This window comes from Anthonomus grandis, chromosome 13 (genome assembly GCF_022605725.1).
Source record: "Anthonomus grandis grandis chromosome 13, icAntGran1.3, whole genome shotgun sequence".
Lineage (NCBI taxonomy): Eukaryota > Metazoa > Arthropoda > Insecta > Coleoptera > Curculionidae > Anthonomus > Anthonomus grandis.
Genome location: NC_065558.1, coordinates 27,126,646 through 27,140,539, shown reverse-complemented (window position 1 = coordinate 27,140,539; position 13,894 = coordinate 27,126,646). Strand labels below are relative to the sequence as shown.

The following is a 13,894-nucleotide window of genomic DNA, read 5'->3' as shown; positions in this document are numbered from 1 at the left end:
TACACCCAATTTGGGCCACACTGTATATAATAAAATAACAAATAAGAAATAAGGGTAACCAATTACATGCCAGGTTATAGTACCTCTCTGTCTTGAGAGGCTGTGTTGTGACCAAAATAACGTGCGCAGTTTCGTTTTCACATGAAATAAAATATGAAAGTTGGATTTTGGTCAACTTCTTACTTTATTCTTATATTATTTTGCTATATAAATGCGTTATGGAACTTTTGTACATTTAACTCCTATTTTATTTTTATTTTACTTTATTTGTCTGTATAAATCCAGCTTAAGAGACTACATTGTTTACATTTTAAAGTGGCAAAATATATTTTCCTCTCAATCTTTTGTCCTTCTTTTACAATATTGCACTTTTGCCAGATCTATTTATCCGCTTTTTAAGTATTAAAAAATGTAATACCTTTTAAAGGTTATTTGAGTCGGAAACATAACTGAGCTTATAATGAAAAAAACTAATCGAAAATTAATAAAATTCATAAAAAAATCGACTTAATTTAAAAGTAAAAATATTAATAAAAGCAGTAGTCAAAACAAAAATATCTTGGAGCATTAAAAAATTTAGTCACTTCGGCAACATTGCTCTATAATCTTACGCACGTTTTACTATTTTTCGAGTTCTGTCAAAAATTATGAATGAATAAATCCCGAGCGATGTTGCCAAGGAATTAAAACAAATAAACGCTTTAAATTATTGAGTCTAAGGGCGTCTTTACGTTTAAACAACAAAAGACTTTTGTATTTTTACCACCAGCGTCGTCACATGAAAAATATTAAGGTTAATTAATTATGTAATGACATTTTTCGCCTCTATTTAAAATTGCATAAGAGCGACGAAAACAACACGTATAGATATAGAAAATTATTTGTACAGTACACAATCCTAACCCTATTTGTAAGGGGGGAAAATGAAAATTACAAATTTGTCGATTATTATAATATTATTTGCACTAGTGCATAAGCTCTACCACACTGGCAACAAACCAAACAAAAATTAATTGAAAATATGCATTGTTGCCAAGGGGTACTAACAACACTTCCATCCTTTTCTCTCTCTCACTTATGATTTTAAAACAATAAAATTCCACATTTTTGGGCTGGTTATGAATGAAACATTATGTTTATTACTTATAATGGATTTTTAATGCTATTATTAGTCTGGCAAAATAACAAAAACGTCAAAAAGTGTAGTAATCAATCATTTAAAATTCAAACATGTCATTACTTAGTAGTTATGTCTATCTTTAGTTGTTACGTTTAGTAACAGTAATATATGCATTTTTTCACACAAACTTTTGACTTTAATTTAAAAATAAATCCTAATGAAACCAGTCGTACCAAAACAACCTTTAATAAGATACCTAAGTACCTAATTATTAACAAAAAAAATTAAACCATTTAGTTCTTGAAATACGTAAACTTTGATAATGTAACATTTATTTAGTTTGGTGGCTATAAAAACAAATAATTTATAGTATGTATTATCAATTTACATATTTTTCCCAAGTAGGTACATTAAATAATAATTTTATGCCAGATAATAAAGTTATTATAAAATCGTGCTCCGTCTTCCCCTACAGTTCGAAATAGACGAAACTCGTAAAATAATAGCTATTTTTTACCCGAATTCCCCTTTACATTTTTTGCTAGTTCCCCGTCGGCGAAGAGCTCGGCGGCCTGCCTTTGATCGAAATATAAAAGGTTTTTCACCGAGTGAAGCAACTTGTATTTTATTCAGTAAACTTTGGTATTGTCGAGTTTTGTATCATAAGTTTGGCGTATGTCTTTGATTCTGGGGGATATCAAAATATCAAGGTATTTTGTGCTTTTGTACTGTATTTAACTCGGTATATAAATTAAAAATGTAAGTACAACAACATTATATTTTCTTTTCTGCACTTGTCTGACTTGCCTATGTACTTATACATATAATTTTTAAATATACATATAATTTCTTTTAAATTTTGGACTCTAGTAGTATGAGATATCTCTATTATTATTCTTGGGCTTGGGAATTAGTTAAGTTAATTTTATTTTATTTTCTTTATCAACGGGCAAAGCCCAATCTAAATACAAACAATATAAATACAAAAAAATAATTACTTTTAATACTAGCATCACATTTATAACAATAACATCAGTAATAATAATAAACACTTTTCATGCAAATATGTACATTTCAGGGTTTAAGACAGATGTTTATGTTTAACAAATCTAACAATGAAATACAATTAAAATTTACATTATTACCAGTTTCAAGAAAAGAACAGAAAAGAAGAAAGAAAAGAACAGAAATGCGAAAATTTTAAAAAGTACTTACTTAAATTGCGTCAAACCAAGTACCCTTGTAAAGAGCATTAGAAGACCTTTCCAATGAGGTATCACTCGACCCCCCTTCCCATTTAAGATTTTAGGGGTAGTGCCACTCCCGCTTAGGGGGTTGTAGGTGGGAAAGTGATTTTGTGATTATTAAGTATCCCCCTCGAAAATAAAATCGACGGGTCCGAGCGTTTTTTTAAAAAGTTAATGGAGTGCCCGTAATTGACTCTGTTTCGTTTTCGATGCGCCACCCGGTTTATTTATTACGGTGAAATCACAAGCTTGTGGACAGGGTTTTTTATTCACAAATTTTTATAAAATACATTTTTTTTATAACACTTTGGGAATAAAAAACCTGTCCACAAGCTCGTGATTTTCTTTCCACCGTAATTCATCAATGGACATGATTTGAGCAAAGTAACACATATATATTTACAAATCTAGGTATACAGGGGTGTGCAGCCCAGACAGAACATTTTAAACAGAGAGACGGAAGACCAGGACAGAGTACGCAGCGGTGCGGCGCGCGCGACCCGCTTGATAATAGCTTCTATCTCTCTTTATAAAACGTTTGGTCTGGGCTGCACACGCCGTATACATAGTTCACGTATTACATAATACCCAATGAAGGTATTTTTTATATTTCAGTTCTCAAGAGACACCCATATGTGTATTGTGCTTAAGTTAATAAGCACCATGCCTAAAAATCCTATTAAGTGCTTGGAACCCCATTGTGAGAAATTCTTTTCTACACAATCAAGTTTAAATCGACACAGAAAAAACATTCATGGATTATCATCTGCTATAATAGAGTATGGCAGCAATGTTAGAAAATATAAGTGCTTAGATGAAGGGTGTAATAATATATATTTTAAATTTAACAGTGATCTTCGGCATCATCTTTCTAAAACTCATAATCAACCAGAGTTTAGGCAGTTTTCATTAACAACACACCAAACATAAGTAGGTAATGCAATAGTACTAATTTCCATCATGTAGGTATACAAATTTATGTATTTTTCTCATTACAGACTTTCAAAGATGGTTGCAAAATAAATGCAAACTATTGCAAGTGCAATATTTTAAAAATACTGGTGCTAAAAAGTCTTGTGAAGGATATGAAAATATATACCTAGAGTGATGTGTACGATCAGGTAACTTATTTTTCCATCTTAAAAGGCGTTATTTTAAATTTGTTTTATATTTATAGGCATTAATCGAAGGATCACTTCCAATCGCAAAAGAGCATTAAAAAGTCAAGGTACTGCCAAAATAAATTATGGATGTACAAGCCAAATTATAGTAAAAAGAAATATAGAAACTGATGAATGTGTGGCCAACTATTTTAAAAAACATGGGCACGAAAAAGAAATACAGCATTTGAAGATTCCAGAGTCAGATCGGCAGAGTATAGCCTCAAAACTACTTTTAGGAGTACCCTCTTCCAAGTAAGATGATATCATAATGTTTTTCTTGCTATTTTTAATTATCAGTTTATCAAATTTTTTAGAAGAATTTTAGAATCTGTAAGAGACAACATTGAAGGCCCTGAACTAAGTAGGATTAATTTGCTTTCACTGCAAGACATTTATAATGTGAAAAACTCTTTTAAAATTAATATTATGGAAGGATGTTACCATCAAACAGATTCTGAGAGTATTCGAATATGGGTTGAGAAATGCAAGGCAGGACAAAATAATCCAATAATTTTTTATAAAGCACAAAATTCGGTATGTCCAGATTCTAGGTTAAATCCAGAAGATTTCTGTTTAATTTTTATAAATTAGACACGAAAGGATCTGGCAAAGAAATTTAGACATCATGCAATTTCTATAGACAGCACCCATGGGCTTAATGCTTATGATTTTGAGCTTACAACAGTTTTGATAATTGATAGCTTCAAGCAAGGTTTTCCCATTGCATTTATGTTTACCAACCGAAAAGACACTTATTCAATTTCTATATTTCTCCAAAACTTTAACACGGTTTAACATACTACTAGCACTAATTAGCACACAACTTACAAAGCTAGCACCTCATCCCCTACCGAATTTTAGCGAACAAATTTACTGCATGGAGAGTGGGGGGTAGACAATGTAGGTAATGTAATGCTTGCGAAAAAAAGGAAGGGATGAATTTTCGTGCTAAAAATGGAAAAAAATAACACGTTAATGCATAAAAATATTTTATTTTTCAGAGTGAAATATAAATATTCCTATTTCACATTCAACTAAAGACAAAGTTTTAATATTACAAAAATGTGATAAAATAACAAGTTGGTTTCAGTAGTTATTTAATGCACATTATGTTTGACAGAAAAATTATCACTTTTTAATTTCGTTTATTTAAGTTACTTTACTAGTAAAACATCAAAAAAGTAGCCTTCTAATTGGCTAAAAATAAAAGAATTGAAATATTCTAACAAATAACAAATGTAGGTACAAAAAAAACTTAATATTCTTGGTAACTAAAATAAATGGTACAAATGATGTAGTTATACAGGTTATTTGATAAATTTAATATAAATTTAAATATCCTTATTTAACAAAAAAAAACTAGAAATAACAACCATATTTACAATTTTTGTATTGTATCAAATTTTAATGAAGAATGCATTAATTTGAATTTAATCTAGTTCACTGCAACTGAAGCTACGAAGTATAAATTAAAACTTGAATATTAATGATAGTGGTGGGCGATATATCAATTTTCTTTTTTTGTAGGTCATCATAAAGTTCAAAACGCTTGTTATGTCGGACATAGTAAGCTCTAAAATGCCCTACGTTTGAACCAATATGTGATACTATTCCACCAAGTTGATAAGTTTTGTTAAAAATATATAATGTTTGATTAATACTATTTAATGAACATTCTGCTGTTTTATTCAAGACATCAAACGGTTCCAAAATTAGAAGGTGTGGATTTATGGATATTTTATTACACATGGTATCACTTTTGCACTGTATACAAGATTTTTCTTTAGGAATAGTATTGCTAATTTCCTGCTCTAAATCATTAAAGTTTAGACGACAAGGTATATAAGATTTTTTCGTTATTGACATAAAGCTACAATTTTTGCAGTTTTTATATATTCTGCCGAAAACATCCTTCTACCAAAAAAATGATCTAGGACCTCAGAGATTGTAGCCTCGCCATTTATTTTAGTCAGACCTTGAGCAAGCTCTGTCCTAGGTTATGCTAAAAAGCAATCTGCTCTTTTGTTATACGTACTTCTGCATGCACCTTTTTTGATCATGTGTAGGACAAATGTAACAAACTTATTACCGACGATGATCTCTAAGTAAGTTTGAAAATTTCATTACAAATTATGAAGACAATCAAATACTAAGTTTTAGTTCGTTAAATAGAGCATAAAAAGCTTAGTAACTCTACGAAATTTTATTTAAAAAATATTAAATATTAAAAATATTAAAACAAACACGCAAAATGGTTCTTCGTGACAAAATCGACCGCGGTATCCTTTTGCCTACACAACAGTTCTTAGATAATACATAACGATCATTCATAAAGAAAGAAAAATAAACTGAGTGTCTCGCCGCGGACCTTTCGATTGCTTAGCCTGAATTTCTTCTGGTCTCTTTAAATTACACCGATAAAATAATAATTGAGTTAATAATTCGAACAAATAGCTAATATTATTGGTTAATTTATAAAATAACCAAGTAAGCACAAGCACCATATACATAAGTGTTTTTAACACTACATGTTTTTTGATTTGACTATTTTATTTTCGAATTTTTGAATTACCCCAACAAATCAATACCTACTGGCTCAGCCTTACTGCCTTTGCCTACTTCAGATGTTTGTCCTATCAGCGGATACCAGCTAGTTTGGTATTAATACGCTTACCTCTTAGATAAACAGAATCAAAAGAAAAATGACCAACCTAACCAATGACTCAACTAAACACAACAAAAATTACGTAGGTATGTAAGTACAACTTCACTTTTTCAGTTAATGCGTGTAAATGTAAATAAAGTTTAATAAAGCAAGCCTAAAACAAATCAGAGGAGCACTGGGAAACCCAGCGTCTTGACTGACATTTAGGGAGACCGGTCACAGGGCTTCGGCGTGTGCGGGTTGCGTGTATTCCGTATATCGTATTTCTCTATCCCTATAAAGTAAGTTGTTATACATATCGCTTTAACTGACTATTGGTTAGTTCAAATTAAGGATTGAGATTAAGAGGTGATGAGAATCATAAGATTGAAAAAGATAAATATAATAAAATTAAGCAATAATTTATAAGAATTAATAAAAATTAGCTAATTGGCGGCTTATATACCAACGTATATACTTAATAATCAACAAATTATACTGTTAATTATATTTTTGATTCTGGATTGATTTTTTCCTTGATTTTTTCAGAGGAAACTATTTTAATTAAATTTTCTTTAAAGTGAAAATTCTGAACAATAATATAGATAGTTTTGTTTGCAAGGTTATATTTTTAACAGATATTCGTTTTTGGTAGACCTGCCTATATCTGCGAATTAAAATGCTAATATATGTTTTTTTTTTAATTTCTTAGCGTCATTTTCTTAAGCATCAAATTATTATTAATTAGAATTTGGGCCATCCTGTACATAATTTGTAAAATAATAAATTAACCAAGGTCATCGAGTAAGAAAAACAATATTGTCAAAAAAGTATTTAGGTTATAAATCAAATAATGAAGGCAAAATTTAAAAAAACCTCTGTTGATTTAAATTCAACTGAGTATAAGCCACCGCGTCATCAGCGGCAACGAGCTCGTTGATTCCCCATCTCGCTTTTACACCACCCAAGCTTTTTCCATCTCAAGAAATATACACTTTTCTGTCCTTTTTTATATGACGCGCGTGCCTTCTTCTCAATTGAATTTATCTTCTACAATAAATACACAAAATAAAACATACACGTCTCAATCATATCTCAAGATGAACAGCGTCGATCGATATAGCCAATTAACCCTACCCGAACCCCCTCCCCCCTCCGCTAAAAATGTTCAAATATTCTATAATTTTCTAAAGAAGGTGGTGCTAGCTTTCTATGTTGGGTGCTAGGTAGTGCTAGCTGAGGGCTATCGGGTGCTAAAAATTTTGGGGAAATAACACAAACGGGGGGGGCTCGCGTTACATTAGCCCCTCCCGGTAAAAATGTTCTGTAATTCGCTAGGGGAGGTGGTGCTAGCGTTCTAAGTTGGGTGCTAGGTAGTGCTAGGTAAGGGCTATCGGGTGCTAAAATTTTGGGGAAATAACACAAACGGGGGGGGTTCGCGTTACATTAGCCCCCCCCCGGTGAAAATATTCTATAATTCGCTGGGGGGTGTGGTGCTGGCTCTGTAAGTTGGGTGCTAGGTAGTGCTAGGTGAGAGCTATAGGGTGCTAAAAAATTAATGCTCTTAAACAACTGGGGGGGGGCTACTGTAACGGACCCGTCGGCGTTGATCAGGAAATAGAGCAAGGTCGTTCGAAGGCCGCAATGAGGTTTGGGTTTGAAGTCAAGTATGTAGGTGAGAGAAATATTATGTGATATCCGATTTATAAGCCATGAAGCGAATAGGGTGTGTGTTATATTCAGGATTCTTTTATTTTATTTGTTCCTTTCGACAAGACGTGTTACTAAAAAACTTGTGTATTCGAAAATAAAAGTGTGTGTGTGTCAATTATTGATACGAGGATTACAAACAAGGGTGGTCTTTTATAAAATAAGTGAAAATAAAATAGGTAAGTCCTTAGTGAAGTAGTTGAGCTTTCTATGTTGGTGTCATGGGGAATATAAAAATTGACCACTTGAAAAGTATAGGTAGATATAATAATTTATAGCTAGCAAATTGACGGTTTTTTGACCAAAAATTTATGTGGTGGAAGTTAGCCACAGATTCAGCAACGAAAATCATGTTTTACAGTCGCCCAGACAAGTTTTGGTTTAATTTTTTTTTGTTTTTAAAAGCTTTTATTTAACTTGCAATGTACCTATGTATGTATGTATGTAAGTATGTATGTATGTATGTATGTATGTAAGTATGTATGTATGTATGTATGTATGTATGTATGTATGTATGTAACTATGTATGTTTGGGTCAAATCTTGGAAATCAAATTTGACCAACTTCCAGATGTCCGATTTACGTGAAATTTGAAACACATTCATATTTTCGATGACAATGCAATTTAGTGCTATCACAATTACAAAAAACAAAATGGCGGATCCAAAATGGCGAACTTTAAAACCAAAACTTGTCTGGGCGACTGTAAAAACATGATATTCGTTTCTGAATCTCTAGCTAAATTCCACCACATAAAAATTTGATGAGTAAACTTATTTTGGGCAAGACTGTACCTGTCGAATGCACACTTTTTATTTATGGAAATATAAAATAAAGGCACTTTAAAATTAAAGTTACCTGTCAAATTGTTTATTTTTCGACGATTTTGACTAAATGTTTTTAATGTAAATAAATTATAAACTATTTTACTTCCAGAATGTCCCTCCATTCACATCAATTGCCGTTAAAGAAACGAAAACTTAATATTGTAAAAAATGAAAACGAAAAAGTTTTACCATTCAAGCAGAGAAAAATAACTCTTATAGAAGATAAAAAGGAAGCTGTCGAGTTACAGTCAAATGCTGAATGTTGTGTGCAGTCAAATGCAAATACTGAGAAAAAACATATTAAAACTGTTTTACTTTCTTTGGATGCAGAAGACTGTGGGACTTACCAAAAACAAGTAATTAATACTAATATTTCATTACCAAGCACTAGCGGTGCTACCGCACTTAATAAAAGTCAACCTGATAATAAGAAGCAAGACAATGTCAAACTTGCCTTGAACGCTAAACGTTGTCGGGAATATAGGCAACGAAAAAAGTTGAATAAAATAATTTCTTCGAATCCCAATACTACAGTTGATGGTGTTTCTGTTTTCCAAGATGTCTCTTCTGTTCAACGATCTGAGGAAAAGCAGAAAATCCAATCACGGGGAAACGGTTCTACCAATAGTTCATCGGGTATCATCATAGAAAAGAAAGAAGCCAGGGAAGCACCAAATAAAACAGGTAATTGTGAGTCTTTTGATTCAGATATTTTGAACTTTTCAGGATATCTCAATAATTCAATAGTTACTGTAAATCCAACAAATACAAAAATTTTTGAAAAGAGAACATTATATTTAGAGCATTTTATGAACACTAAATTTTATAGTAATAAGTTAAACGAATTCTGTCGTATATGTGTCCAAATTTGGTGGACTAATGATATTTGCTCCATAACCAAGGATATTCTTCCCCTTCTTTATGAAGCTGGCTACCCAAAAATGCATTCGAGTATCGAGGATGAATGCAAATTTTATAAGTGTTGTCGTAACTGTTATTGCTGAGCGTTTAATTTCACCCCGTTTACCCTTTCTGCAAATTCGCAAAATTCACTATTTTGCTGGTAGTCAAAAAATGGTGGGTCAAATAATAAATGTTCCTGTCAGTGTAAATAATATGGTAACTTCCCTGCCCAGAAATGTTGACGATGAATATACAGTGACAGTTTTAATAAAGCGTCATATTCTTCAAAAAGGGGCATATTTATCTGGATGTGTCTCAAAAGCTATTCTGCGTAGATGGTTATTATATTTACGAGATACGCCATTATACCGAAAATATGATATTAAAATTAATAACACATTCTTGGGTATACATGAAGGTTATGATTTTGCAGAAGAAAATCAAATATTTTACGACCAGCATTTCGAGATAAGGAATAGTCAAGAAGACATGATGGACGTAGTTTCGTCGCGTAAAGAAAAAATTTTAACAACTGAGCAATTATTAAACATGCAACATCAAACAATTTTTTGGGGGGAAGATATGGTGTTACATTTAGCCCCAGGTCAGAAAAACAAACCGTTTGCATTATCTTTTGACGCTGATGCAGAGGAATTATCATTTCCTGCTATCTATTACGGACATGAAAGACAATTTAAAATTAATGTAACTCCTTATATGATGGCAACTAGTGAAATCCGTAGAAGAGATAGACGTGGTGTTACCCCTAATCACATTCTTTACATGGCAGCCAAAATCATGCGTTTGAGAATTATTCAAACATTTCAAGTACGCAATAATAACCATGAGGTAAAAAATATTACAAGAGAAGATTTATTAGATCCAGAATTTGTGAAAGAAAGCATGGAAAAGAATGAGTCGTTTTTAAAAAATATACCTAATTCGATACAATATTGGCAGTCAAAGAAAAAGGACTTATTTTGTATGATGCGTCAACTCGGAAAACCAACTGTATTTGTAACACTTAGTGCATCAGAGGTACATTGAAAGCCACTCTTAAAATGCGCCTATAAATTTCAACAAAATTTAGACGATGAAGATAACATTAACGATAGTATCTTTGATATTATGTCTAATAGTGCTAAAGCGGAATTAGTGAACAATGATCCTGTTATTTGTTGCCTATATTTTAACAAATTAGTAGATACAATCATGATTGCTCTAAAAAAAAAGAGAGATGGCCCATTTGGAAAATATTATTTAAAAGATTACTTTCGTAGGGTGGAATTTCAGCATAGAGGTAGTCCACACTGTCATATGTTATTATGGCTTGAAAACGCTCCACCTTCCCACGAGGCACAGTTATTAAATGATGAACATTTACCGGAAACTATTGCATTAATTGATAGTATTGCCTCAGCCGAAGAATGTTTAGTTTGAAGCCCCAGGAATTTACAAACGCATGCTCATACTGATACATGCTACAAAAAAAATACAAAAAAATGCCGTTTTGGGGCACCATTTTGGCCAATGGATCAAACTAGGGTATTAATTCCGGTATTGCCAGTTAATAAGGATAACTCAAAAGTTTTGTTATTTGAAAAAATGCATGAAGCTTTATGTTGGATATTGATTTTATAAAAATGTAGGAACCTTTACAGTTTGTTCCGTTAGTTCTGTAATGTAAGCAGCGTGGTAATTGGGTTAAATCATAGATGGCGGGCAGTGTACTAAAATGAACTATTTTCTGTATTAACGAGTTGGCAACACAGTGTTTTAAGTTTTTTTTTGTCTCTTAAGTAATGGCCGACGTGTAATCATTTATTTTTGTAAACGTTTAGTAAGTTTTCTCATTTTCTCGCGTTTAGTAAAAGTTTGACCATTAAATCCTTTTGCAATGTACGCTTCCGAGTTTTATTTCAATAAATAACTTTAAGAGGTTATGGGCCCAGTGGCCAGGAGTCGGTTTATCGCGGCAAAAGGATTATGGTAGAAAGTAAGCTGTAGACAGTTTAATAGTGCATTTCTGTTTGGGTGCAAAGTATTCTGAGTCGTTATTTTGTGTTTGTCTGGAGAAATAGCAGACTATGGCTGGACAAAACCATAATACAGTGCCAATCCTGGAGGCGAACAATTTCAATAATTGGCATTTTAGAATCAATACTTTGTTGAGAAGGGAAAACTGTTTAGAGGCCATACAAGTAAGTCAGCCTGGTGAGGAGGCTCCTACAACAGAAAGAAATGAGTGGCAAAAGAAAGACTATAAGGCTCAGTCGATTATTGTCCAAGGAGTATCAGATAAGCATCTGGACATAATAAAGGACTGCACAAATGCAAAAGACCAATTAGAGGCCCTGAAGAATGTTTTTGTTAGGTCTAGTTCCTTTAAAAAGCTGTCATGTTGGAGAAAACTTCTCAATTTAAAGACTCATACAGGTGAGAGGCTGGAAGATCATTTTTTGAAATTTGACACCATTATTCGAGAGTTGAGAGAACATGGATCTGACTTGAGTGATAGTGACAAGGTATGTCATCTTTTATTATCTTTGCCACAGCAGTATGACACTGTAGTCACAGCTTTGGAGACTGTGTCAGATGTTACTTTTGATTTTGTGAAGGCGAGGCTACTCGACGAAGAAATGAAGTTGAAATCCAAGAGTGTCGAAGAGAGTGAAATTGGTTTATATGTAGCTGCTAAAACTTGTTTCATATGTGGCAGTCCACAACATTTTCAAGCCCAGTGTCCGAAGAATAAGAAGCATAACTTTAGAGGAAGAAGCTACAGAGGTTTTAGAGGTAACCATAGAGGTTTTAGGAGTGGAGGTCAAGCTCATACTCAAGAGAAAACAAAAGGGGCTAATGACACTAGGAGGCATCAAGCAAACGCAGCTACTAAAGTAGTACTATATGCAGCTAACTATTGCAGTCAATTAGAGGGTAGAGTCAGCTTTGTTCTTGATTCAGGGGCAAGTAATCATTTTGTGCAGGCAGGGTTGGAAAATAAAATGCATAATGTGCACGTGCTACCACAGGATGTATGCATACATATAGCCAATGGTGAAATTTTGAAGTCGAATAAGATTGGTACTTTAAAAACAGAATGTCAAGGTATCACACTATCTATTGAAGCCCTCATTGTGCCAAAAATGAAGCACAACTTATTGTCTGCATCAAAACTAACCTCAAGAGGACATCGGATAATTGTGGAGAAGAATGGAACTACCATAAGCGGTAAAGACTTTACATTGCAATGTGAGACCCAGAATGGGTTGTATGTTTTATCTATAGATAAAATAGTTGAGCCACATATGTACCAGAGCCATATATCAGTGGAGGACTTATGGCATAGAAGATTGGGCTATGCAGGTGGTGACTCGCTTATGCAGCTTGGATTGTCAAAATGTGACAAAATATGCAGCAGTTGTATGGAAGGGAAGGCGACAAGGTGCCCATTTGGGGAGAATAAAAGGGTCACCAAAGCGATTGGAGATTTAGTGCATAGTGATGTATGCGGACCAATCACACCAGCCACTGTACATGGTGGTAAGTACTTCCAAACTATATTGGATGATTACTCACATTTTTTTGATTATTAAAATTAATTAAAAACCAAAGATGAGGCTAGCTCAAATCTTATACAGTATGTTAAAGATCTTGAGAGGCAATATAAAGTCAAGGTCAAAGCCTTTAGATTAGATAATGGAGGTGAATTTATATCAAGAGATTTCCAGAATTTTTGTAAGAAAAATAATATGTCTTTAGAGTACACAATGCCTTACACACCTCAAGAAAATGGGAAAGCCGAGAGGATGAATAGAACATTACTGGACAAGATTAGGACTAAAATCATTGATGCAGGTATTTCAAAAACCCTGTGGGATGAGGCTCTCAGATGTTCAGTGTATGAATTAAACCGTACCCCAACCAGAGCTCTACCCAAAGGAGTTACACCCTCAACAATTTGGCATGGTAGGAATGACCTAAGCAAACTTCGAATTTTTGGTTGTCGAGCTTGGTATACCATACTACCTAAAGGTAATAAACTGGATGCAAAAGCCAGAAAGGCAATCATGGTTGGATATTGTGGTGGTGGTTACAGACTTTGGTTGCCAGAAGAGCAGAAGATTGTGAAGTCCAGGGATGTAAGGTTTGACGAGAGCATAATGGAGTACAAAGACCGAGACAAAGACCATGGAAAAGAAGGACATGAAAGAAATTCAAATAAACAAGTATACTTACCTGAGGAAGAAGAGGAAGATGAGAGACAAGTTGAAGTGCCA

The 13,894-nt window shown here is 33.2% G+C and overlaps 1 long non-coding RNA gene across 1 annotated transcript in view; it reads left to right on the top strand.

Moving 5' to 3' along the window:
* Positions 1–762: 762 nt before the first annotated feature.
* Positions 763–13,894, top strand: part of LOC126744126 (uncharacterized) — a 107,869-nt gene continuing 94,737 nt past the window's right edge. The window contains exon 1 of the long non-coding RNA XR_007663070.1: positions 763–806. This is a non-coding gene — a long non-coding RNA (uncharacterized LOC126744126). The remainder of the gene's footprint in view (positions 807–13,894) is intronic.